Source organism: Zingiber officinale, unplaced genomic scaffold, assembly GCF_018446385.1.
Source record: "Zingiber officinale cultivar Zhangliang unplaced genomic scaffold, Zo_v1.1 ctg108, whole genome shotgun sequence".
Taxonomy (NCBI): Eukaryota; Viridiplantae; Streptophyta; class Magnoliopsida; order Zingiberales; family Zingiberaceae; genus Zingiber; species Zingiber officinale.
In genome coordinates, this window is record NW_024589810.1 from 81125 (window position 1) to 107961 (window position 26837).

A 26837-nucleotide genomic window follows, 5' to 3' on the forward strand; every position below is an offset into this window, starting at 1 on the left:
TAAATTATCCTTCTTTGAGAGAGTGCATTTAATATTTGAATTTTCTTTCAATTTTAATTTTATTAAGTTAATTGAATTGTCTTTATTTAATAGATTATCGTTAATAATTGAGTTTTTATTAATTTTTGAGTTTGAATTAATCAAATTGTTTAAATTATATTTCTTTAAAGGTTTATCATTGTTTAATATGTTATCTTTAACATTTAATTTGAAGTTTGTTAAATTTATTTTTGATTTTATCATAGTGTTTGATTTTATCCTTATATTTTCTTTATCTTTTAAGTTGATATAATTAGTGGAATTTATTAAATAAGTCTTATCTTTAAAATTTATATTTTTGTTAATTAAATTATCTTGGGTTTGGATAGGATTTTCCAGATTGATACTGTCTAGATTATTAAACAATTTATTAATTGTGTTTAGATTAATATTGACCTTATCATCATTATTATTTGAACTTTCAGATTTGTTTAGATTTAAATTTGAATTTTTAGGGTTATTAATTATTTTCAGATTTTTTGAATTTTCTAAATTAATTAGATTTATTTTATCAGAAAATATCCTAGGGATATTTTTGCAAGTATTGTCAGCTACACTATTTTTACAGATATTTTCAGAAATATCCAAATTAACATGTATATTCTTTAAACTACTATTAGCAGGGGTATTTTGGTAAATATTACTCACCTTAACCGCATCCCCTAATTCAGTAGGCTTTTCAATTGAATCTGACTCGAGTCCGAATTCAATTTTTTCTTGATCCTCTAACTCCAACGGCTCCTCGTGAAGTTTGATCAATTGGGTCCAAAGCTCATATGCATTCTTGTACTTTTCTAGTCTGCATAAAACATTGTTAGGTAAAACACCACAAATAATTTTACTTACATTTTTGTTCAGTTCCGAGTCCTGAGAAGGTTTTCTCAATATTAGCACATTATCGAAATCTAGGCTTCCTAAGAAGCATTCCATTAATCGCTTCCAGTAGTTGAAATCTTGATCGTATAGTGGTGGTTCGTGAGGGTTCCGTCCTTCAAGAAGAGTCATTGAATGCTAAAGATAGAAAACTAAAAAGTGGTGCCAAGACTTGGTCTTGGATTAGTAGTGCGGAAGGAAATAGAAATAATAGAAAACGAGCTAAATTGGTGTTGCACCAATTTAGATTAATTACAACGAAAAATATTTCCAAAAAGGTAAGAGTACCAGTTTGGAATTATAAAAAAAAATTGAAAGCCTAAAAAAAATAAGAAAAATCACCCCCTTGTCTGATTGGTGGTTGCACCAAATCAGAGCGGTACCGGCTCTGATACCACTTGTTGGATCGTGAAGCGTCGATAGAGGGGCGGTGAATATCGATTCGAAAAACAACGAGTATAAACGCAGCGGAATAAAAAAATTGAACACAGTGGATTTACTTCGTTCGGAGCCTGTGACGACTCCTACTCGAAGGCCCGTACTCCGTGAGTACTTTCATTGGGCAATTCACTAGCAATTCGAAATATAGATTACAAGTTAAGTACAATATTGCTAATAAGGAAAAATTATCGACAATAAAAAGACTTAGAACAGAAAGGAAAAGCTTGTCGGAGATCGCAGCGCAGCAGGAGCACAAGGAAGCAGATTCTTCGTTCTGAGAGATGTGTCTTTGAAGCATGCTCACCCCTTCCTTTTATAGCCCTTTGGAGGGGTCTCCAGAGCTTATTAGATCCCAAAAATTCGGATCAGATGAGGAGAGTTCAAGTCTGGCTGATCCGAGTCGTCTCCAACTACTTGTTTGACACAGTCATCTTCCGAAGGTCATAACTTTTGACTCCGAACTCGGAATCAAGCTCTGTCAATTGCTACGCGTGCAAAATTTGAAGCTCTACATTTGTATCTACAAAATAGAGTTAGAAAAAATATATGATAGACATTTTATATAGATTTATGAGTTAGGTCCTGTCTTCCCGAGACCAGAACCTAGTCAGGGTCTCAATTTAGGGATCCAAAATGGAACTAAACTGGACCGACGCCTACTGTCCCTTAACTGGGATGCGTCCTCACAGTCACTCTCCTCCAGTGACTTACCTTTACTTACCTGCCAGACGTTCGGTCAGCCCTTCGACCCGTCTGGACTTTGTGCCAGCTATCCGGTCAGCCCGTCGACTTAGCTGGACTTCGTGCCAAGCGTCCGGTCAGCCCGTCGACCCGCTCATACTTTGTGTCAACTATCTGGTCAGCCCGTCGACCTAGCTGGACTTCTCGCCAAGCGTCTGGTCAGCCCGTCGACCCGCTTGGACTTCGTGCCAGACATCCGGTCAGCCCGTCGACCTGTCTGGACTTAGCCTGCATACTCGATCAAAGCATTAGATAACGACAAACTTAACTTAACCTATTTGTCATTCATCAAAAACTGGGTTAAATCGTTAGTGCTAACCGCACCAACACTCTGTTGGTGGGTATGCAAGTTCTAGCATCTAAACGCTGTTTCACTTCAGTTCTTCTTCTTCTTCCACCTTTGGAGAGAAACTAACTTGAGCGTTGGAGGGCCTAACCAGGGATCCTCACTTCGGTCTTAGGCCATTAATGCTTTGTTGGTTTATCTTGCTGTGCGTAGGATCGAGGACTAGGAGTTTCTGTTGGATCTCTCGAAGGTCTTCTTCATCCTGGAGCGTCATTCATTGGAGCCAGCGGTTATCTTCACAGATTTCAGACAGGATCAAAACAGATGCTCATATATATCAATTATTTAATAAATTATTTATGCATTGAATGTTTTTATGTTTTTTGCATGATAAATATAGTGTATAAAGAGTCCTTTACTAGATATATTGTGAAAAATGTCTTCAGCTTAATTTGGTTGGTGGTAATTAAATTAAACCACTAAGAGCGGTATCAGTCATTTAATTTCCAATTAATTTAGTGCTTAACAAACCTTTAAATGAGCGCATTGTTGCTTGGCCTTTACATATCCTCCGTTAGATAATTTATTTGGATGAGGCGTCTATACCGTTTATATGTCACAATTTTTTTTTTGAAATTTCAAGGGGCATAGATGTCCTTTTAATGTTGCCAGCAGATGGTGAGGGTCCACAATGAGGATTAATTCGATCTTATCCTTACCGGCACTGCCCTCACCCCTCACAAACAAACAAAAAAAAAAAAAAAAAAAAAAAAGGACCCCACAGACATGCAGGTGGATCCCACCCACTTGCATGTGTGAGGTGAGGGCAGTAGTAGAGGAACCAACGTTTAAGCACAGCCATCAATAACCCAGCTGTAATCTCCACCCCCAAGGAGTCTCGGCAGTAACCGTTGTCTCAGCAGTAGCCGTTGTCTCAGCAACACTCACCGATAGCCTCGGCAACAGTGCAGGCTTCAGCAGTAGCCTCGGGAATAAAGGCAATATACTCCAATAAATATCAATTTATTTTAAGCTGGAGCAAACTAAGCTTTGTTTCCTCTCGTTCACTCTAGCAATGAGGATGCCAAGCGTGTGCCGGAATGGAGGTTACGACGAGCGCTTCTCCATTAAAAGGGTTAGCATTGTGAGAGATTTAAGCTCCTTCGTTACTTTTCCTTGTATTTTTTATACTGTCTCCAGAGATTGACGAATGAGTGATTATTAGGTTTCCTGCGACCAGGAAACCATCAATCGGAACCTTATTGAAAGGGGATTCTTTTTTCTTTTTCTTTTTTAAATAAAAAAATCATTTTGGTTTTGAAGTTTGCAGGATTTATCTTTGGGATTGTGGAATGCTGTTAAATGTGTCTTTTTGTCGCACTTCTTCATCGAGCTACAGCTGCAAATCCTTCTACACAATGGCAGACCTTGAGTGGTATGATTAAGAGTTTTGTTATCAGTATTATGCTCTGAGGATGCGTGATATTATGCTCGATGGACGTATTGTACAAGAATTAAGGGAAAAAACGAACTTTCTTCCATCAAAGGCATTAAATTTATGTTGTTTCCTCTTTGTACGAGTTTAGTTGATTTCTTTTACAAGTTGAACCCTAAGTTTTCATTTCAAAATTTTGGTTTTCTATTATACTGCTTGATATTATGCTTGATCAAAATCATTAAAAAAAATATATATATACTCTTGAATTTGAGTGGTTGGAAAGTAGAGATTTTGTTCCATATAGATGAGAAATAATCCCTAAGAAATTCCTCAAGGGGCACAGCAATTTGCCTGCATAATTAGATGATACCGCTATCAAAGATGATCGAATTTTTTTCCATTGCTTTTCTTTGCCTAATACATCTTTTTATTACCTTACATGTTGTAATTTGCTAATAGTATCATATGTTACTAATGGATATTCGTTACAAGGTTACTCAAGAGCAATTCTGTATTCTAAATGACGATCTAACTAATATGGAAATTGCTAAATTTCACTTTGCAAGCTGCCATTGTATAATTTATGTGACTTATCATAGTATCTATTTACCTTTGCATCCATTTTGCAGGTAATGCTCCCATAGTTATAGCACCTGGAGGTTTCTCTGCAGTTTTCCCAGAGTATGACCAATATGTTTACCAATTTGCACCGGCAAATAGTGTAAAAAATGTAGTTTCATATTGTGACCTTCAATTAACAAAAGATGGAGCTGGAATCTGTCAGTCAGATTATAGATTTGATAATTCAACAACTATTTCATCTGTCTTGCCGGAAGGGCAAAAAACTTATCCTGTCAATAGAAAACAATTCAAGGATGGTTTTCTGTAGATTCACTTCAGATCAATTATATAACAACGTCTCATGTGAGTGTAGCTTTTTTTATGTTTACTATTATGTTGCGTTAACTTTTTTTTGCAGTCCGTTTAAGATTTAACCAGGAGTGACAACCAAGATTTAATGAATTGCAAATTCCATAGATTATTTTGATTAGGTATCTTCTCATAACGTTTCTCTTTTATTTAGTAAATGATACTTTTCCATGTTGAAGTTTATTGATGAATATCTGTCATATATAACATTGATTATATACTAAAAAGATAGAAACTTTCCATTTTACTAATCATGTAGGTTATTAAAAGGTTCCTTAATTGATTACTTGTCGTTTGCATTGGTTTTGTAGTGAGTTTAAATTTTTTGCAAAGTATTTCTATCCATGAATGGCATAAGGTGTTCTTGACCGGTGAGGATTCTTGTTTGGAAACAATCAATGTATTGAGTTATGAGTGAAATCATCAACTATTGTTTAATGGTTTTAAGTCATCCTCGACCTACTATGCCTCCTTATTGAGCATCAGTATCTAGTCAAGCATACATAAATTAACCATGTATTGAGAATTATTCCTTTTATGGTTATTGCCACATGGTTTATTACTTGTATATTGATGTATGACTCTAATGCACATCTATTGAAAGAAAGGCCAAGTTTGGATGCACAGAGTGTACAATAGCACCATTTTTGGTTTGCACATCTACTCTTAGCTGTTGCATTTTTGTACATGCATAGATAGAAGCTTCTACTATTCTTTTTAATGATGAAAAAGATTCTTCATAGTTATAATCTTAAAAACAAGATGCATTGACATTGATAGTGATTTTTTTTTTTTTACCATACGAATTGTAAAAATTTCAGATAATGACTAATTCCTTGTTTCGTATCAATATAATAAGTCATCTAAACTTTTCCTTTTTATGTTTAAAGTGATTCAAAGTGTCTTTGCTCGACCAAGCATATTTGATGCATGTCTGCCAATATCCATGGTGCAAGATGTTGTTGGGCTTCACCCTTCTCAATTTTGGATAAATGTTCATGTAAGAGGTTCAAAATTTTAGTTATTTCATCTTTATGATGTTCTTTGCAAAAATATCTTTATTTCATCTCATGTTTCTACATCTATCTTTTATTCGGTGAAATACTTGAGCTTAAAAGTATGGTAAATGAATCTTTAGAAATTTATATTAAGGAGTTATCACTAAGATGCCCCATCTATTTCTATGAACTTGATATTCCACAACTATCTAGAAATTTGATACCTGAGATACTAATTAACTTTATGATGTCTTTCAACTTGTAGTCCAATACATTTTTCAAGGATCACAATCTAGATGTTGTGGACTACATTACATCAGTTTCGTAGCAAATAGTTATTGATTTTATATCATATCCAGAAGTAGGATTCCTAAAAAGTATGAACAGGATGGTCAGAAGGGGGCCAAGACAAAGCTCATTTTCCAATCCTTAAATGTGGATGATGTTGAACCTTCCACAAATGAACTTATAGTGCTCTTCTCACTGATCTTTCTACCATCAAGTCATTTGATTCTGGAATCCTTGTTCCTAAGAGTTACATATGGCCGGTTAATGAAGATCAATATCTGCAGGCCCATACTTCTTTTGTGACTGATGCACATGTTCTTGGCCTTGAAGTTTATGCATCTGATTTTTCCAATGACAGTCCTGGGAGTTACAACTATAGTTTTGATCCAACAGTTGAATATTTGCAGTTTATTGACAATTCAAACTTCTCAGTAGATGGAGTGCTTATAGATTTCTCTTCGACGACATCAGAAGCTATATGTAAGAATATATTACTCATCTTCCAATTTTTTTTTATCTTTAATGCCATTATCCAGAATATGTTTCCATGGAACTAAAAGAAAAGAGTCATCATTTATCTGGATTTCTTAGTGTGATAAGGCTTCTTGAAACTATAAATTATGGCGTCAAGCAAAGAATGCTTAGTGCTACAAAATTAAATGAAGAGTAGGATGCTACATTTGATAGAATACATGAAATCATTATCTTTAATTGATAACTTACTTTTCCTCAAGCATAATACTGTTTTAGCATAAATATTTTAACTAAATGCCCTAATAAACAAAGCCTTAACAATAATGTTGTCCTAAAGTTTGTTTTATTGATGTAAATTTCTTATTATTTATCCTTTTTGTCTGATGCAGCTTTCTTGGCACACAACAACAAGAGTACTCACCCTGGAAAAGGTTAATAAATTTTACTTCAATGAACACACTGCTTTTTGTGCTTAAAATTTTTTTGTTTGTCTCTAATGCCCATACACTTTTCACAATCCTGATGTAGATCGAGCATTGGTTATTACACACAATGGTGCGAGTGGAATCTATGCTGGATCCACTGATCTCGCTTATCAACAGGCAGTCGAAGATGGAGCAGATGTAATAGATTGCTCAGTCCAGATGTCAAAAGATGGAGTAGCCTTTTGTTTAGGATCAGCAGATATTATGGGTCACACAACAGCAGTAAAAACCTTTATGCCACAAGGAACATTGGTTCCTGAGATACAAAAGAGCAACGGAATCTTCTCATTTGATCTGTCATGGAGGGACATCCAATGCTTGAAACGTAAGAAACTTTCTTCATTTTTGTCATCTTTGGTTCCTGATGTTCTTTAGTCTTAAAGGGATAATCACATGATATTATAATGTTAGTCATCATCATGAAGCTGTGTTTTGTTTTGCATCTCCATTGAGCTCTATATAAGATATGATATCATAGTATCAGTAAAGTGCTATAATTAAATAGCTATTTCTCTGTGCTAAAGTTGAAATAACTGTTGATTTATCTCTTAAATTAAGTTTTTGATAAAAATTCCCATAATTCATTCTTGATAACTATCTAACTTTTTCTAGAACTCATCAAATCAGAAGGATTTTTTTTTGCTTTTGATGATGTAAATAGCCTAATGGAAATATTGTAGTTACACTAATCTCCCGTTTTTGTTATTTTTCTTTAGCGAAATTAACAAGCCCATTATATGAGTCTAGCATGACAAGAAATCCTACTGTGAAAAATGAGGGCAAGTTTATGAACCTGGACGAATTTCTTAACTCTGCGAAAAATAGCACAGTCTCTGGAATTCTGATTAACATAGAGGCACAAATGGAATTTCAAGCATTTGTCTTATTGACATATTTTTTTATTTTTTTATCTCTTTACTATTCCTCTTTCACAACTTAGGCATGTAATTTACGTGCTAGAAAACGATAGTGTTGTGTGCCTCAAACCTAGAAAAATTGAATATTAGAAAGGCACAACCAGACCAAACATTTACTTATATTTATGTTCACTTGGAAAGAGATCTCTTATATTGCTACCTAATAAATCACTGCATACCATTGCTGCTACCTCTCACACCATTAGATGATTTACTAATTTTTTTCACAGATCAAGTAGTCAATAGTATGCATAGTATCCGTTCAGGTACATACCATCCTGGATTAGTACAATCATTGGTTACTAAGATAATGAGATATATCAGATAAATTTCATGAAAATAGTTTTGAATCTTTGACACTCTGAATTACGTATAGTGCTTGTCTGAGATTACTTTAAATTAGTCTATGACATCTCATCGACAACCTGCTTAAACCAGATGGGCACAACTTACCCAATTAAAATCGTCTCGATAAGCCGAATTTCATGATCTAGTCTGATCAAGAATTCGTACTTGTTGAAAAAGACTTAGAAAACATTAATCCGATGGTTCTGTTGGGTTTACATCAGATTTTATCATAAAAATAGTGATTTCTTTTGTGAACCTCTTTCAATGGAACTTGTACCAACTCTGGATTCTATCGTATCAATAAAGGATTGATTTCCATTATACTCCTACCTACTTCTTGTAGGACTTTGTATCTACCCTTTAACGTGGATAAGTAAACTTCATGCTTTCTTGTTTTTTTTGAATACTCTAGGTGGGACAGTACTTTTGTCTTGTGATAGTCAATTACTCCATGAACTCTATATTTTTAGAATTTATTATTTTTTCTTTTATTTATTGTGTTATGCTGAGGAGTAACACACTATCGTCAATTAATTTTATAATGCCTCGTTTCTACTCCGAATGTTACGTGGGGTCTTGGCTACAAAAGGAACGAAAAGGTGCGGTATTTAATGTACGTTATCAAATACTTGGTTTAATGTGGTAAGACATTTAATAAGCTGTAGGCGCTCTCCGCTTTGGGCCGCGAGCACACCGAACCGTCTTAAATGCAGGGGCGTGTGCTGGCAATGTTTTTAACGTCAATTTTAATCTAACGGTGAGGGTAAGGTGACTCCCTTTTTTACTTCTAGATCCAATGGTTATCTTGGAATACCACGGAGAATGAAAAGTCACCTCGTAAGTCATCCTTGCCAAAGCTTTTAATGGTGATGATTTGATGGTGACTATTTTTGTATGACACACATCGGATGGTAGGGAGAAGATCCCTATAATTGACAGCTTAGAGAAACAGTGTGATTCCACCATCAGAGTCTTCTTCTCCTAACTATTTACACTGCCTTTCACTCTTGTGTTCTTACGCTCTTCTCCTTTCTCCATCTTTTGTGCCTTCTGTCCCTGCAAAGATTTGTAAGTTGTGACTCTTTCAATTGAATTTTTCCCTCTCCTTTTCTATGCTCTTCCGCTTCCTTCTTTTTTCCTCTGCAACTATGACTCCTGGTAGATCCTCCGTCAGGTGGTATGAGACTCAACGGTCGATTCTCCCTATGGCTGCAAGACCCAAATTACGGGTGCTTTACGCTATTCCGTTAGACCATGAGATTAGGAATCCACGACGAGATCATCGACCTAATAGTTCTCTCGGTTTTACTACTTTCTTCTATGGTTAGTTGATAGGCGGCTTAAGGTTTCCCCTCCCCTCCATACAAGATTTAGCTCATTATTTCCGTATCTCCTGATCTCAATTACAATCCAACTCCTACCCTATGATTTGCGGCGCATCCATCATCTGCCGTATGTATAACATTCTCCTTTTATTTTACTTTTAGGAATAAATGTAAATTTTTTTGTGACTGTTCAACCTCTACAAAGCATAGAAAGATCAATTATTTTTCAAAATTGCCTAAACCCTATACTTGGCCTACTCCCTAGCTCGACGAACTCCACGATCAACCTAATCTGAGAGACTACAAATCGAAGCCAGTGTACTTGGAGACGACTTTCATTCTGAAGGACTTGATGTTCAACGCTACTCTCTGGGTGGAGAATGAGGTGTTGCTTAATTTGGTCGGGTTGAGCCTAAAAAAATATGTCGCTGGTCGACCGCTTGGGTGAGATTTTCATGTATAGTAGTTTTCTTTTTTACTAACTAACCTTTCTTTGTTTTGTAAAGCAAACTTTGTATGACGCTTCCATCAATGAGAAATTGAACTGGGAGGTGACTTCCACTAGTAAATCTACTCCTGCCAATGGATAGAGCTGGGGTGTCTCATCAGGCGCTAGTTTCTCTTCCTTCTTTGGTGTTCGACATCGTTAATAGTGAAGGGTCTGAGTCGACCGCCGATACCACCACTCATGCGATGTTATATTCTCCGGCAATCGTAGCTTCTACCCATGTGACTGATCTGACGGAGTCACATGAGGGAAGGGCTCCATCAGAGTTTCGCTCTCGGGGAAAAAAGTTAGCCTTATGATAATCATCCCTTTTTAACCTTTCTGCCCCTAGTGGGAGTCAAGGACGGATTCATGAAGCCAAGGCCCAGGAGAAACGTCATTGAGAGTTTGAAGGCTAAATATCTCCTGTGGACGACCTTGCAGAGGTGGGTGCTGTAGGGGGAGCTATGAAGAAGAAGAGATCCGTTAGACCCCCTAAAGAGCTTGCTTCAGCGCCTTCTTTCAGAAAGAGTGACCCTCCTTTAGCGGGGAAAATTCACCTTGTCCTCATAGAGACAACTTAGGAGATGCGTTGTCAAATGCGGGAGCGAGAGCTAGGGAAAACCCCTCAAGCCACTAGTTAATTGTATGCTTGTCGTGCAACAGCAAGAACCCTGCACAAAGCATAATAATACCATAAAAGAAAAAGGAAACTTGAACAAAAATCAGTTGACATTAATAAAATATAGTCTAACTATTACAAAATAGGAAAATTAAGAATAAGATTGCTGACCAATTATATATATATTGAGATTGGTAGGTAACTGCTGATCAAATAAGATCATAAGAAGCGCTAACCAATTGATAGTATATTTGGGAACAATAAGATTGTTTTTTTTAACTATTTAACAAGAAAGCTATACAGAAAATCATATATTATATCGCTTTGACCAAATAATAACTATGTTTAAGAATAAACTTTTTCTGCAATTCCCAGCATCATCTTTTCTCAAGCACATGCTGAAGTGCATGCTTTGTAAGTAGAAATATGCCAACAACTGTGAATCCAGTAGAAGCAATTTGATACCATCTATTGCACAGGTTCGCTATTAGTGATTCCTACTCAACACACAAATATTTTGTTTTTTTAAAAAAGGTGAATGGAACAAAACTCACCTAGCCCATTTCCCAAAAGTTGTAATTGACAGATCAATATTCTTAGGGAAGATGTAAAATAGACCTTTGTTCGGTCTCTGTATCCTTACTTTTCCAGCATCATCTTTAGCCGTCTATTTAGAGAGAGAAAAAATACCAAGAGTGAGAATATTACACAATTAAGAATCCATGTAAAACACCATATTATGATTATTTATAAGGCCGTGCAAATGCTTACTCTAGCAAAAATAATGCCCTCTTGATCAACAAAAAAATTCTTCTAAAAGCCAGCTAATCACAAATATCAAAGGAGTTATTTACCTCGCCAACAACAGTTAATGCAGTTCCAGTAAAAAGAATTTTTCCAATTTCCTTCAAGCATCTACAATAAAACCTACATGATTTCAACATAAAAAGAATCTGTGCAGCTGTGAGACTTTCAAAAAGAAATTATCACAAACCTTAAGACCCTGCGAATAGTTAAGTGTCCTCTGTGCTATTTTTGCCTCAAAGACTTCACTAGCGACAATTAACACTAATCCAGTAGCACCTTGAGCTCCAACAACAAACACGTCCAGTCCCATCATTCTTATAATTTTAATAAATATTAATCAGCATATTCACCCGAAATTATTGAAAACACTTAACAAAGAGAAGAATAGGAATATTGTTATCAAATATCAAAATTGAAACTTGTTGCATTTATAGAACGATTAGAATTTTCTAGTGATTATATTAGATAATGACGAAATTTTTTGACAGAGAATCCATTAGTTCATCTAGCAATAACATAACCACAAAAAGAAAAAGAAAAATAACAATCAATATTTGTAGTATTGATATATCAAGAATCGAGGAACCTCTTTACTCAACGTAAACATCATAGCATAATCTTGCACCCAGATTCTAATCTCATCGTATTTTAAGAAAAGGTGTTCTGCCTGAAAAACAATAAAAAAAGATGTTTTCAAACAATTTGTCGAAATGTCAATCCTGTAAAATTAAATAACCAAATATAGAAAGTAAACAGTATATACTATTTCCTCAACTGTGACACCTCTTAAACTGCTTTACTCATAGAGTATTGCGGTTTCTGAGTCGACTTTTCCACTTATAGTAACAATATGAGGAATTACCTTGCAAGCAGTATGTAGAAGAATGGATAAACAAGAAAGTACATTTAAATAACAAATAAAACTATCGCAATAACAGAGAATTACAAGTAATACATTATAATCATGTCACCAGAAATAAAAATGTTCTACTCTCTAAGAAAAATAAAAATACCAAAAGATTTCGAAACTATCACTCTCTATAAATTGCACAGGCTTGAAATTCACCAAGAACAACAATATGAAGCTACTTCAATAGGTATGCATACACTCTCGAAAAAATAAGCACATATATGGACCTATAAAGAAAATAGATTGTTCCGAAGATCTTACAAAACATAGGTTCCATCAAGGACAAGGATTACACGGACTGTCACCATAGTTGATAAATTATGAAAGAGTTCAAAATCTATTTTGCACCATTAATACCTTGTACTATTTATACAAAGGTGAACTTTGGTCTTGTAATAAGATTGCACCAATTTGACCTTTGTAATCAAGGTTTAGTTCATGGAAGTTGAGTATCTGCTAATTGGATAAAACTAGTGACCACATACTAAAGGCAAGCTCGTATCTTACATCACCCTATTCTTGAGTTGTGTATGAAATATTAGGTTAATGTTTCTAAAAAGTAACTTTGAACTACTCTGTTACATGGCTTCTACGAATGTGTGAACCATTACAGAATTCTTATATGTTGATTTATACTTAATGAACATTCGCGAACAAAGAAAAAAAAATAGAAGAATCAATTACTGCCAAGAATGCATATGCTGGTGTTCTCTCCCATACAAGTTGAGGCAAGTTTCACTTTAGGTGTAGGTTTGGCGGTAGGATTGCCTTGTGTAGGCAAAGATGAAAAGTCATTGAAACTCTAATAACCCATCTTCTCTCGGATTTTTCCTTTACTAAAACTACACCTTCTTATGTTGGAAATTTTAAACCCCGCCTTAGGGATTGCATTATCGTATAGAATTAGGAAAATCAAAAAGATTCAAACGATCCTAACACATGACCTTGTCATATATTTACAACGAATATGTAAGAAAACTAAAGTGGAAGGATAAATTACAAAACTGTAAATACTGCACCTGAATCCAGAGACATTTTCTTCATTGTCGTTGGGAGAACCTAAAGATGATCGACATCAATTAGCTGCAGAGCCAGATCTCCATGATAGTTGTTTGTCAAATTGCAAACATTTGCAAAATGTTTGTCATAAACATTGTAAAGGTCTCCTGCAAAGAGTAGACTATTTTTAAAATAATAAAAGGATATTGTGTAATAATATAGTAAAAAAGAAAAACAAAATATAACAGAACAGAGAATCATCCCACTATAGTATTATAATACCTAAAAACTTAGACCATCAGTTCTTTAGCAAAGGTTCATCTTATTACTTGTTTGTTCTTTCTAGCAAAGTTCATTAATCTGTATATCAATCGATATATATCTTAAAAAGTGTCAGAAACTATGTTAATACTTTACTTTTTGCATCCGCCATTGTTGTTTCTGAATATTCATTTTCAATTTTTAATACAAAATATTAATATAGTAAGTTAACAACAAATTATCATTATGTCCCAATTTAAGTGAATATGAAAAGGAGTCAATCAATGAACAATATCCCTCTTGACAAATGATTTCCGGCTTAAGTAGGTTGACCGCATGACTATTTGTGAGTCAACTTTCTCAACCCAGCTTTTCTCCTATCTTTCTTCAATGTTTACAACCAAGGATCTCCTATATAGAGGATTGAGCAATAAGAAAGTCAAGTGTCCTGATTGAGGCACTAATAAAGAAGACAAAAGAATATAGCTAGGTGTGAGTATGTCTAACATAAATAAAAAAAATTAATTTACTGGTTTATTAGTTTGATTTTGGTTTATCAATTAGACATTTTTATCGGCTTCAGTTTAATATCGATTTACATACAGATAAAATTGATAAAATCAAAATAATAACAGTTGTGCGCATACAATATGTCATACTTCAATAGTAACAAACTAACTCTAACGATTTAATGCTAATACCTAAGTAGCTAGCCCTAATATCAATCCCAAATAACCCTTGATCCATTCAACCCCTAATAACCTTAATAGCCTAAAGGCAATCCAATTAACTTTAAATCTCTAATACATTTGCAATCTAATTAGAAATTTATTTTTCTTTGATTTTTAGTTTAGATAGAACCAAATAAAAATCAAAAGGAATATTTTAGTTTAGTTTGAATCCAAACCCTTTTGGTTTCACTTTGGTTTTGGGTTGAACTTTTCAAAAAAAAAAAATGTTTGATTTGGTTTTTCCATCAAGTAAATAACCTGAACCATGCCCACCCTTAAATATGACTAAAATACGATTCAATGACAGTATCCACTAGTCTAGTTATGAATTAACCATGAAAGATAGAGAATAATACAAGGCATATTAGTTGCAACTTCAAAGAGAGTCTGTAATTTATGACAATGTATCCTCTTCTGTAGACATGTTTGATACAATAGATGGAAGTTCACTAGGCACATAATCTTAATACTTTGATTATAGAATCAAAATTTGCCATGAAATAAAGCACTTATTTATTGTACCTAACTCCTATATATTGATTACATATTAGGTCTTAACACATATTTTACATTGACAGTTACCACTCCAGAATTATGGCAACAGAAAATTAGAAGAAAATACATAATTGAAATTTTTTCAATACTTTTACAACCATAACTCAAATAAATTTGTGCTAGACTTTCACTATGAAACTGATGTAGAAACATCTATGTCAAAAACAAAAATTCAAAATATCAACCTACATAACCAAAAACCATGTAGTAAGCAGATTATCCATATTACAATATACAAAGATGAATATGGTTATAAAATTAGAATTTCTTACACTCCATCTAGATGTTCCTTGTATATTTGGTCAAAGATACGATAAATTTTCATAATCGAATAAAACTTGTTCTGCACAAATAAAAAAAAACTTAATGGTTTGGGCAATAAATGAATGGTAAAGTAATGCAGTTAATATATCTATCTATCATATCTCCAGTCTTAATTCTATGGAAGTGATAAGGTTGACATGTTAGTCTCAGACTAAATAGTAAATGTCTTTGATCCAAGGAACTATGACTAGATAAAATAAAAAAAATAGAAAAAGGACATGATTTAATCATTGTTGTTTAAAACATTAAAATTATTTTATCAAAAAAGATTTCTCATCATAAAATACACGATAATGAATGAATCGAATATCTAATATCAGCTTCTAGAAATACTGAAAAAAAATTAAATGACAACCAATATAACATACTTTTTAAGTAAATCAAATTTTAAATTGTGGTACATGCCCAACATATAGGCAACTGATGGAAAAAATGTCTACTCTCTATCGAATTTTGTAACAACAATTATTATAAGAAAAGGAGACAGTTTCATGAATTAGTCAGTAAATGGTGGTATAACAATGAACTTACTCTAACATTGGCAGCGATGGATTTTCCGAGACGATTTAATTCACTTTCAATTTAAGTAATACTCTTATTTATTGAATCTCGAATCCCTGACAAACAATCTCGTATAATTTTGATTGCCCGGTATTCGAGATTCAATAAATAAGAGTATTACTTAAATTGAAAGTGAATCCTCGGAAAACCCTTCGGTACAAATGTTGGAGTAAGTTCATTGGTATGCCATCATTTATTGACTGATTCATGAAACTGTCTCCTTTTCTTATAATAATTGTTGTTACAAAATTCGATAAAGAGTAGCTACTTTTTTCCATTAGTTGTCTATATGTGGGGCATGTACCGTAGTTAAAATTTGGTTTACTTAAAAGTATGTTACATTGGTTGTCATTTAATATTTTTTGAGTATTTCTAGAAGCTGATATTAGATATTTTATTTATCCATTACCGTGTATTTTGTGATGAGGGATCCTTTTTGATAAAATAGTTTTAATGTTTTTAAACAACAGTGATTAAATCATGTCTTTTTTTTCTATTTTTTTTTGTTTTGTCTAGTCATAGATTTTTGGATCAAAGATATTTATTATTTAGTCTGGGACTAACAAGTCAACTTTATCTCTTCCATAGAATTAAGACTGGAGATATGATAGATATATATTAGCTGCACTATTCATTTATTCCCCAAATCGTTAAGTTTTTTATTTGAGTAGGACAAGTTTTATTCGATTATGGAAATTTGTCGTACCTTTGACCAAATATACAAGGACAATCTTGATAGAGTGTAAGAAATTCCGATTTTACAACTATATTCATCTTTATATATTGTAATGTGAATAATCTGCTTAGTACATGGTTTATGGAGATATGTAGGTTGATATTTTTGAATTCTTATTTTTGACACTACATAGATATTTCTATATCAGTTCATAGTGAAAGTCACATAAATTTATTTGAGTTTTGGTTGTAAGAGTATTGAAAAATCTTCAGTTGTATATGTTCTAATTGTCGGTGTAAAATCTGTTGCCATAATTCTGAAGTGGTATCAGTCGGTGTAAAATGTGTGTTAAGACCTAGTATGTAATCAATATATAGGAGTTAGGTACAACAAATAAGTGCTTTATTTTATGGCAAATTTTGGTTTTGTAGTCAAGGTGCTGACTAAAAAGATGTTAATATTATGAGCCTAGTGACCTTCCATTTATTGTATCAAATATGTCTACATTGTCATAAATTCCTATTCCTTGATAATCTTACAGGCTCTCTTTGAAGTTGCAACTAATATGCCTTGAATGATACTATTCTCTAACTTTCATGGTTAATTCATAACTGAACTAGTAGATACTGTAATTGAATGATATTTTAGTCATATTTAAGGGTGAGCATGGTTCAGATTATTTATTTAATGGGAAAACTAAATCAAACTTTTTTTTTTGTTTGAAAAGTTCAACCCAAAATCAAAGTGAAATCAAAAGGTTTTGGATTCAAAATAAACTAAAATATTTCTTTTGATTTTTGTTTGGTTCTATCTAAACTAAAAATCAAAGAAAAATAAATATCTAATAGTAGACTGCAAAGGTATTAGAGATTTAAAATTACTTGGGTTACCTTTAAGGCTATTAAGGTTATTGGGGGTTGGATGGATCAAGGTTTAGTTAGGATTGATATTAGGACTAGCTACTTGGGTATTAGCATTAAATAGCTAGAGTTAGTTTGTTACTATTGATTATGACATATTTTATGCTCTTGCAACTGTTATTATTTTGATTTTATCAGTTTTATTTGCATGTAAATCGATATTGAACTGAATCCAATAAAATTGCCTACTTGATAAACCAAACTAATAAGCTAGTAAATTAATTTTTTTTGTTTTGGTTAGACATGCTCACCTGTAGCCATATTCTTTTGTCTTCTTTATCAGTGCCTCAATCAGGACCCTTGATTTTTTTATTGCTCGGTCCTCTATATAGGCGATCCCTGGTTGTAAACACAGAAGAAAGATAGGAGAAAAGTTGGGTTGGATATTGTTTATTGATTGACCCCTTTTTATTCACTTAAATTGGGACATAATGATGGTTTGTTAGTAACTTACTATATTAATATTTTGTATTGAAAATGAATATTCAGAAGCACCAATGTCGGATTCAAAAACTAGAGTATTAACATAGCTTGTGACGCCTTTTTTTAAGATGTATATCGATTGATATACAGATTAATGAAATTTACTAGAAGGAACAAACAAGTACCGAGATGAACCTTTGCCTAAAGAACTGATGGTTTAAGTTTTTAGGTTCTATAATACTATAGTGGGATGATTCTCTGTTCTCTTATATTTTATTTTTCTTTTTACTATATTATTACACGATGTCCTTTTATTTTTTCAAAAATAGTCTACTCTTTGTAGGAGACCTAATTCTGAGAAAGTTTACAATGTTTATGACAAACATTTGTGACAATTTGCAATTTGACAAACAACTATCAATGGAGATCTCGCTCTGTAGCTAATTGGTGTCGATTATCTTTTGGTTCTCCCAACGACAATGAGGAAAATGTCTCTGGATTCAGGTACGGTATTTACAGTTTTGTAATTTATGCTTTCACTTTAGTTTTCTTGCATATTCGTTGTAAATATGTGACAATCCTGTGTTAGGATTGTTTGAATCTTTTTGATTTTCCTAATTCCATACGATAATGCAATCCTTAAGGAGGGGTTTAAAATTCCCAACATAGGAAGGTGTAGTTTTAGTAAAGGAAAAATCTGAGAGAAGATGGGTTAGTAGAGTTTCAATGACTTTTCATCTCTGCCTACACGAGGCAATCTTGTCGCCAAACCTTCTCCTAAAGTGTAACTTGTCTCAACTTGTATAGGAGAGAACACCAGCATATGCATGCTTGGGAGTAATTGATTCTTCTATTTTTTTTCTTTGTTCGTGAATGCTCATTAAGTATAAATCAATATATAAGAATTCTGTAATGGTTCACACATTCGTAGAAGCCATGCAAGAGAGTAGTTCAAAGTTATTTTTTAGAAACATTAACCTAATATTTCATACACAACTCAAAAATAGGGTGATGTAAGATACGAGCTTGCCTTTAGTATGTGGTTACTAGTTTTTTCCAATTAGCAGATACTCAACTTCCATGAACTAAACCTTGATTACATTTTATAAAGGTCAAATTGGTGCAATCTTATTACAAGACCAAAGTTCACCTTGGCATAAATAGTACTAGGTATTGATGGTGCAAAATAGGTTTTGAGCTAGCTCTTTCATAATTTATCAACTATGGTGACAGTCCGTGCAATCCTTGTCCTTGATGGAACTTATGTTTTGTAAGATTTTCGGAATAATCTATTTTCTTTATAGGTCCATATATGTGCTTGTTTTTTTCGAGAGTTACGCATACCTATTGAAGTAGTTTCATATTGTTATTCTTGGTGAATTTCAAGCATGTGCAATTTGTAGAGTGCGATGGTTTCAAAATCTTTTGGAATTTTTATTTTTCTTAGGGATTAGAGTATTTCTGGTGACATGATTATAATGTATTACTTGTAGTTCTATGTTATTGCGATAGTTTTCTTTATTATTTATATGTACTTTCTTGTTTAGTCATTCTTCGAGATACTGCTTGCATTCGTCTTATTGTTACTGTAAGTGGAAAAGTCGACTCAAAAATCATAATACTCTGTGAGTAAAGCAGTTTAAGAGGTGTCATAGTTGAGGAAACATTGTATATTGTTTGCTTACTATATTTGGTTGTGAAATATTACAGGATTGACATTTCGACAAATTTTTTGAAAACATCTTTTTTGATTGTTTTTTAGAAAGAATAACATTTCTTAAAATACGATGAGATTGGATCATGGATGCAAGATTATGCTATGATGTTTATGTTGAGCAAAGAGGTTCCTTGATTCTTGGTATATCAATACTATAAATATTGATTGTTATTTTTCTTTTTATGGTTATTTTATTGCTAGATGAACTATTGGATGAAATTTTCTGTCAAAAAACTTCGTCATTATCTAATATAATCACTAGTAATCTTGTCGTTCTATAAATGCCACAAGTTTCGATTTTGATAGTTGATAACTATATTCCTATTCTTCTCTTTGTTAAGTGTTTTTAATAATTTTGGATGAAATATGCTGATAATATTTATTAAAATTACACAGGGACACTTGACTATTCTAAGGGTCTTAATGTTTGTGATAATTTCTTTTTAAATTCTTACAGTAGTAATGGTTCTTTTTATGTTGAAACCATGTTGATTTATTGTAGATGCTTGGAGTTATGAGAACTAAAAAAATTCTTCCTATTGGAACTGCATTAACTGTTGTTGGCGAGTAAATAACTCCTTTGATATTTGTGATTAGCTACCTTTTAGAAGAAAGTTTATTGTTGATCAAGAGGTATTCTTTTTGCTAGAGTAAACATTCGCACTGTCTTAAATAATCATAATATGATGTTTTACATGAATTCTTAATTGTGTAGTATTCTCATATCCTTGGTGTTTTTTTTTGTCTCTCTAAATAGGCAGCTAAAGATAATGTCGGAAAAGTAAGGATACAGAGATTGGACAAAGTTCCATTTTACATCTTCCCTAAGAATATTGATTTGTTAATTACAACCTTTAGGAAATGAGCTAGGTGAGTTTTCCTCCATTTACTACAATATTTTTTAAAAAATAAATTTTATGTGTGTTGAGTAGGAATCACAAATAGTGGACTTGTGCAATAGATGATATTAAATTAATTGTACTGGTTTCATAGTTGTTGGCATATTTCTACTTGCAAAGCATGCACTTCTGCATGTGCTTGAGAAAAGGCGATGCCGGGAATTGCAAAAAAAGTTTATTCTTAAACATAGTTATTATTTGGTCAAAGCAATATTATATATGATTTTCTGTATAGCTTTGCTGTTAAACAATCAAAGATACAACCTTATTGTTCCCAAATATACTATCAATTGATTAGTGCTTCTTATGATCTTATTTGATCAGTAGTTATCGGCCCGTCTCAATATATATATATAATTGGTTGACCATCTCATTCTTAATTTTTTCTATTTTGCAATAGTTAGACTATATTTTATTAATACCAATTGATTTTGGTTCAAGTTTCCTTTTTCTTTTATGATATTATTATGCTTTGTGCAGGGTTCTTGCTGTTGCACGGTAAGCACACGATTGACTAGTGGCTTGAGGGGTTTTCCCTAGCTCTCGCTCGCACATTTGACAACGCATCTCCCGATTTGCCTCTCTGTGGGCAAGGTGAATTTTCCCCGTTGAACGAGGGTCACTATTTATGAAGGCACTGAAGCAGGCTCTTGGGGGGGGGGGGGGGGTCTAATGAATCTCTTCTTCTTCGCAACCCCCCCTTCAGCAGCCACCTCTGCAAGGTCGTCTATTGGAGATATTTGCCCTTCAAACTCTCGATGACGTTTCTCCTGGCCTTGACTTCGTGAATCCGTCCTTAACTCCCACTAGGGGCAGAAAGGTTAGGAGGTGGGGATGATTGTCGTAGGGCTAACCTTTTTCCCCGAGAACGAAACTCTAATGGAGCCCTTCTCTGAGGTGACTCATTCAGATCAATCACATGGGTAGAAGCTGCGATTGCTGGAGAATGTAATATTGCATGAGTGGTGGTATCGATGGTCGACTCAGACCCTTCACTATTAACGATGTCGGACACCAGAGAAGGAAGGGAAACTAACGTCTGATGAGAGGAGCACGTCGCTAGTGGAAGTCAGCTCTCAGTTCAGTTTCTTACTTATGGAAGCGTCATATAAAGGGGATGACGTCGAGCATTAGATCTTTCAGAATGAAGGTCGTCTCCAAGTACACTGGTTTCGATTTATAGTCTCCCAGCTTAGGTTGTTCGTGGAGTTCGTCGAGCTAGGGAATAGGCTAAGTATAGGGTTTAGGCGGTTTAATGAAAAAGAATCGATCTTTCCATATTTTGTTGGATGTTGGACTGTCACCAAAAAATTTACATTTATTCATGACAGTAAAATAGAGGGTTTCATATTCGGCAGGCTGAATGTAAAAAAAGATAATGGAAAAAAAATTTCGTTAAGGGGAATGCCATTTATTCGAAAGATGATGGATGCGTCACAAATCATACGGTAGGAGTTGGGTTGCAGTTGAGATAAGGAGATACGAAAATAATGAGCTAAATCTTGTATGAAGGATGGGAGGGGAAACCTTAAGCCGCCTATCAACTGACCATAGAAGAAAGTAGTAAAATCGGGAGGAGAACTATTAGGTCTATGATCTCGTCAGGGAATCCTAATCTCATGGTCTAATAGAATTGCGTAAAACTCCCGTATTTTGGTCCTGCATCCTCAGGGAGAATTGACTGTTGAGTCTCATACCACATTTGAGGATTACCAGCAGTTATAGTTGCAGAGGAAAAAAGAATGAAGGGGAAGTGCATAGAAAATGAGAGAAAAATCTAGTTGAAGGAGTCGCAACTTACTAATCTTTGTAGGGACAGAAGACACAGAAGATGGAGAAAGAAGAAGAGCGTAAGAACACAATAGTGAAAGACAGCGAAAATAGTTAAGAAGAAGACTCTGACGGTGGTATCACACCATTTCTCTAAGCCGTCAATTGTAGGGATCTTCTCCCTACCATTCGATGAGTGTGCTAGACAAAAATAGTCACCATCAAATCGCCACCATTAAAAGCTTTGACAGGGATGACTTACGAGGTGACTTTTCATTCTCTGTGGTATTCCAAGATGTCCATTGGATCTAGAAGTAAAAAAAGGCGCCACTATACCCTCACCGTTAGATTAAAATTGACGTTAAAAACGTTGCCAGCATACACCCCTGCATTTAAAGCGGTTCGGTGTGCTCACAGCGCAAAGCGGAGAGCCCCTGTAGCTTATTAACCGCTTTACCATATTAAACCAAGCATTTGATCATGTATATTAAATACCGCACATTTTCGTTCCTTTTATAGCCAAGACCCCATGTAACATTCGGAGCATAAATGAGACACAAAATTAATTGACGACAGTGTGTTACTCCGTAGCATAACACAGTAAATGAAGGGAAAAAAACAAAATAAATTCTAAAAATATAGAGTTCCTGCAGTAATTAAAAGTACTGTCCCAGTTAGAGTATTAAAAAAAACAACAAAGCATGAAGCTTATCCACGTCACAGGGCAGATACAGAGTTCTATAAGAAGTAGGTATGAGTATAATGGAGATCAACCCTTTATTGAGACGATAGAATGCAGAGTTGGCACAAGTTCCATTGAAAGAGGTTTACAAAAGAAATCATTGATTTTATGATAAAATCCGATGTAAACCCAGTAGAACCTTTAGATTAAAGTTTTCTAAGCCTTTTTCAGCAAGTAAGAATTTTTGATCAGACTAGATCATGAAGTTTGGCTTATGGAGGTGATTTTAATTGGGTAAGTTGTGCCCATCTGGTTTAAGCAGGGCCACTCATGATATACCACATAATAATTTAAAGTAATCTCAGACAAGCACTATACACAATTCTGAGTGTTAAAGATTCAAAGCTATTTTCATGAAATTTACCTGATATATCTTATTATTTTAGTAACCAATGATTGTACTAATCAGGACGGTATGTACCTGAACGGGTACTATGCATGATCTGTGAAAAAAATTCGTAAATCATCTAATGGTGTGAGAGGTAGCAGCAATGATATGCAGTGATCATGAAGTTTGGCTTATAAAGGCGATTTTAATTGGGTAAGTTGTTCCCATCTGGTTTAAGCAGGGCCGCCGATGATATACCATATAACAATTTAAAGTAATCTCAAACAAGCATTATACGCAATTCTGAGTGTTAAAGATTCAAAGCTATTTTCATGACATTTACTTGATATATCTCATTATCTTAGTAACCAATGATTGTACTAATTCAGGACGGTATGTACCTGAACGGATACTATGCATGATCTATGAAAAAAATTAGTAAATCATTTAATGGTGTGAGAGGTAGCAGTAATTGTATGCAGTGATTCATTAGGTAGTAATATAAGAGATATCTTTCCAAGTGAGCATGAACATAAGTAAATGACTTGGTCTGGTCGTCTTGTTAGGGTTAATGTGTCCTGTGCCATTGGCAAAATAAAGCGTCGGTTCAAGTAACTCGTCAGATACGTCGGCGTCTGCTATGGTGACAATTGCCGACTTGATAGCGGCGACACCGCTAAGGTGAGGCGCTGCTGCCATGAACGAGCCGAATTCAATGTTGTACACCGGAGTGTCACTGGAAGGAATCCAGGCTGCGAAGATGATAAGGCCAGGGCTGGAGATGTCTAGTGATATGGTGATAAAGGTGGACCCTCTGAGAGCGGGTCAAAATAGGGAAGGCCGGCTGACGTGGAGGTCACAGTTAAGAGGCAGTCAACCTGCAGAGCCACCTACCGGAGTAGGAGAGTATCCGACTGGATCATGTGGTCCGATTGAATCATATGACCCGGTCGGGCCATAGTTGGCCGGTCGAATCTCTATTGGTCGACCGAATCTATATGTCTGAGCTTAGAGGTCCGCGCACAAATTAAAGATAAAGCTAAAAGTTTGGTTGGCCGGACATCTTGATCTGCTAAACATCAGTCAAAGCTAATGGCTAAGTATTAACTCGACCAGCTGCTCTAGCCAATCGGGCTTACGGACCGATCAGATGTACTCCGCCGTGAAGGCAAGCTAAGGGGCTGAGTGAAGACTAAGTCTCTAGCGATGTTTTGCAGGGCTGGTCTGCGATCCTCTTGAATGATGACCGTTCGGCCAATGTGGGCCCAAGGCCCAATTGTTCTGTACATTTTTTTTTGAAGCTTTCAACTTGTCAAATAACAAAGATTTGAGGGTCCATTTAAGGAAATGTATCAGTCACTTGTCAGTCTTTTCTTAGGAATGCTTTGGAAAATGTGCAAATGTTTTGAGATGCGTGTGTAAACACAATAGTGACACTATGAAAGACAACACGTTATCTATGTGGCTTAAAAAAAACGCTGTTAAAAGCACTGTTGTAAAAAGTCCGTTCAAAGACAACGCTTAAAAAACGTTGTCATTTTTTGTAAAGACAACGTTTTTGTAACGCTTAAAAAACGTTGTTATTTTTTACAAAAACAATACTTTTACTACGCTTAAAAAGCATTATCTTTTTTAGCAAAGTTAATATTTTTAATTGATAAAAAAGCTGTCTTTTTTAAAATACAACTTTTTAGCAAAAGATAAATCTATTTACAAAACTAAAATCTATTTACACAATGAATTGCTTAATTAAATCCTTATAAATAATATCAATTAAAATATCATGAAAGTACAACTGATCAATTTTCTTACTATTGAACCAGAAATATGTCATACAATTTAAACAGAAAATATGTACATATAATCTACAAACTTTGGATCCTTGTTAAGTCTATATAAAAATAAAAAAATCCTACATACTAGACATGCATATTAGTTCCAATATATCTTGCTTTTGAAAGATAACTCTGGTCCTTAAATCTTAGATTCTCTTGGCTTTTTTTTTTTTTTTAACATTCATAATACTTTCTGAAAGATGTCTCTGGCATTCTTCTCAGATTCTCCTATATACATGTTGATTAACTCTGGTCCCTTCACACTCAAAAAATTCAGTGAGCATTGTGTTGCAATAGTTTTTGCCCACAATGTCTGAAAATGAAATGGATAATTGCTAAGCAACAATCATCAATCAGGATCTATTGCATGACCTTATGTAGGACAAATAAAAATACTATACCAACCTTCCCTATTCCCGGAGGCCCATAAAGAACGCCCCGAACATTGGCGTAAACCAGATGAAAATAAATATTTATGCAACAGAGATAGCTGGGCATATTGACAAATCTTAGTTATAGCAATACCAAAAATGAAGTTTTTCTAGCTGAGAAGTCAAACAAGATTACTTTCACTACTGTCTTTGACCATTTTTCTCGAACAAGATTAACTACTGTCTTTTACATGGCTAAACATGATTATGTCTAAGGCTTGTTACCGTCAATAATTAATCATCATCATCATTTGACCGTGTTTGTTGTAGTTATTTGGATTCAACTGCATAGATCTTATTGTCCATTATTTACCAATGTTAACTCTAATAGAGATAATTCATCTCAACTATTAAATCAGCTAGTTGTTATTTGAACACGCATAATCCCACTTTTAATATTCAGATTATTATGATGATTACAACAATGAACAAACAACTATAAAAGGGGAAATGAAACAACTGCAAATTGATTTGGATGTGACAACTTCATTGACCAGTTTAGATCATATTTCATTTAATTATTCCAACTGGTAACATGTCAAGTTAGATCAATGTAGGAGAGAAATCCTCTCTAATATGCATGTCATCTAGGGTACATCATAGTAAGACTACAAATATTTTTGACTGTTAAGTTTCTTTCTGTCTCAAGATATTTTTACGCTTCACGTTCTTCATTGTGTACCTGATTCTTGAGTGTCAAGCAATTTGTAGTTGAGATGAAGATTCTAAACTTCAATTGAGGAAAATATGGAATATAAACACTGGAAAAATGTTTACATCTATAGGAAGAAAGTGCGGGAGGCTTTATTGTAGAAATCATACAAAAATATAAAATAAAAGGTTTGCACAAAAAGAATGTAGGAAACTGTTACCAAGTAAACATTGCCAAAGATAGAGTTGCATGTGAAGAATGCATCATCTTTAGCAACATCAGCACAAAAATCATATAGCTGATCTGCCCAAGTCTCAAATGTTTAGAATGAACTCATAGTAACTACTCGTGGGTTTGGTTTATCACAATAACCATAACCAATTAAATCAATAGAGTAAACCATGTTGGATTTTGCAAGAACAGAAATGTTTTTTTCTCCAATGGTCACTGCAAAAGGAGACTCATCAACAATTCTAGTAGAAGATACTAAACCTTCCATTATATCAGGAACTCAATCTACTAGAAATTCTTTTATTGTTCCAATTTCAGTTTTAACATAGACAGGCCATGTCCAACATAATAAGAAAAAAGAATTACTAAAACA

The 26837-nt window shown here is 34.2% G+C and overlaps 1 pseudogene; it reads left to right on the forward strand.

The window, feature by feature from the left end:
• Positions 1-3384: 3384 nt before the first annotated feature.
• Positions 3385-24688, forward strand: LOC122035787 (annotated as a pseudogene).
• The last annotated feature ends 2149 nt before the right edge of the window (positions 24689-26837 follow it).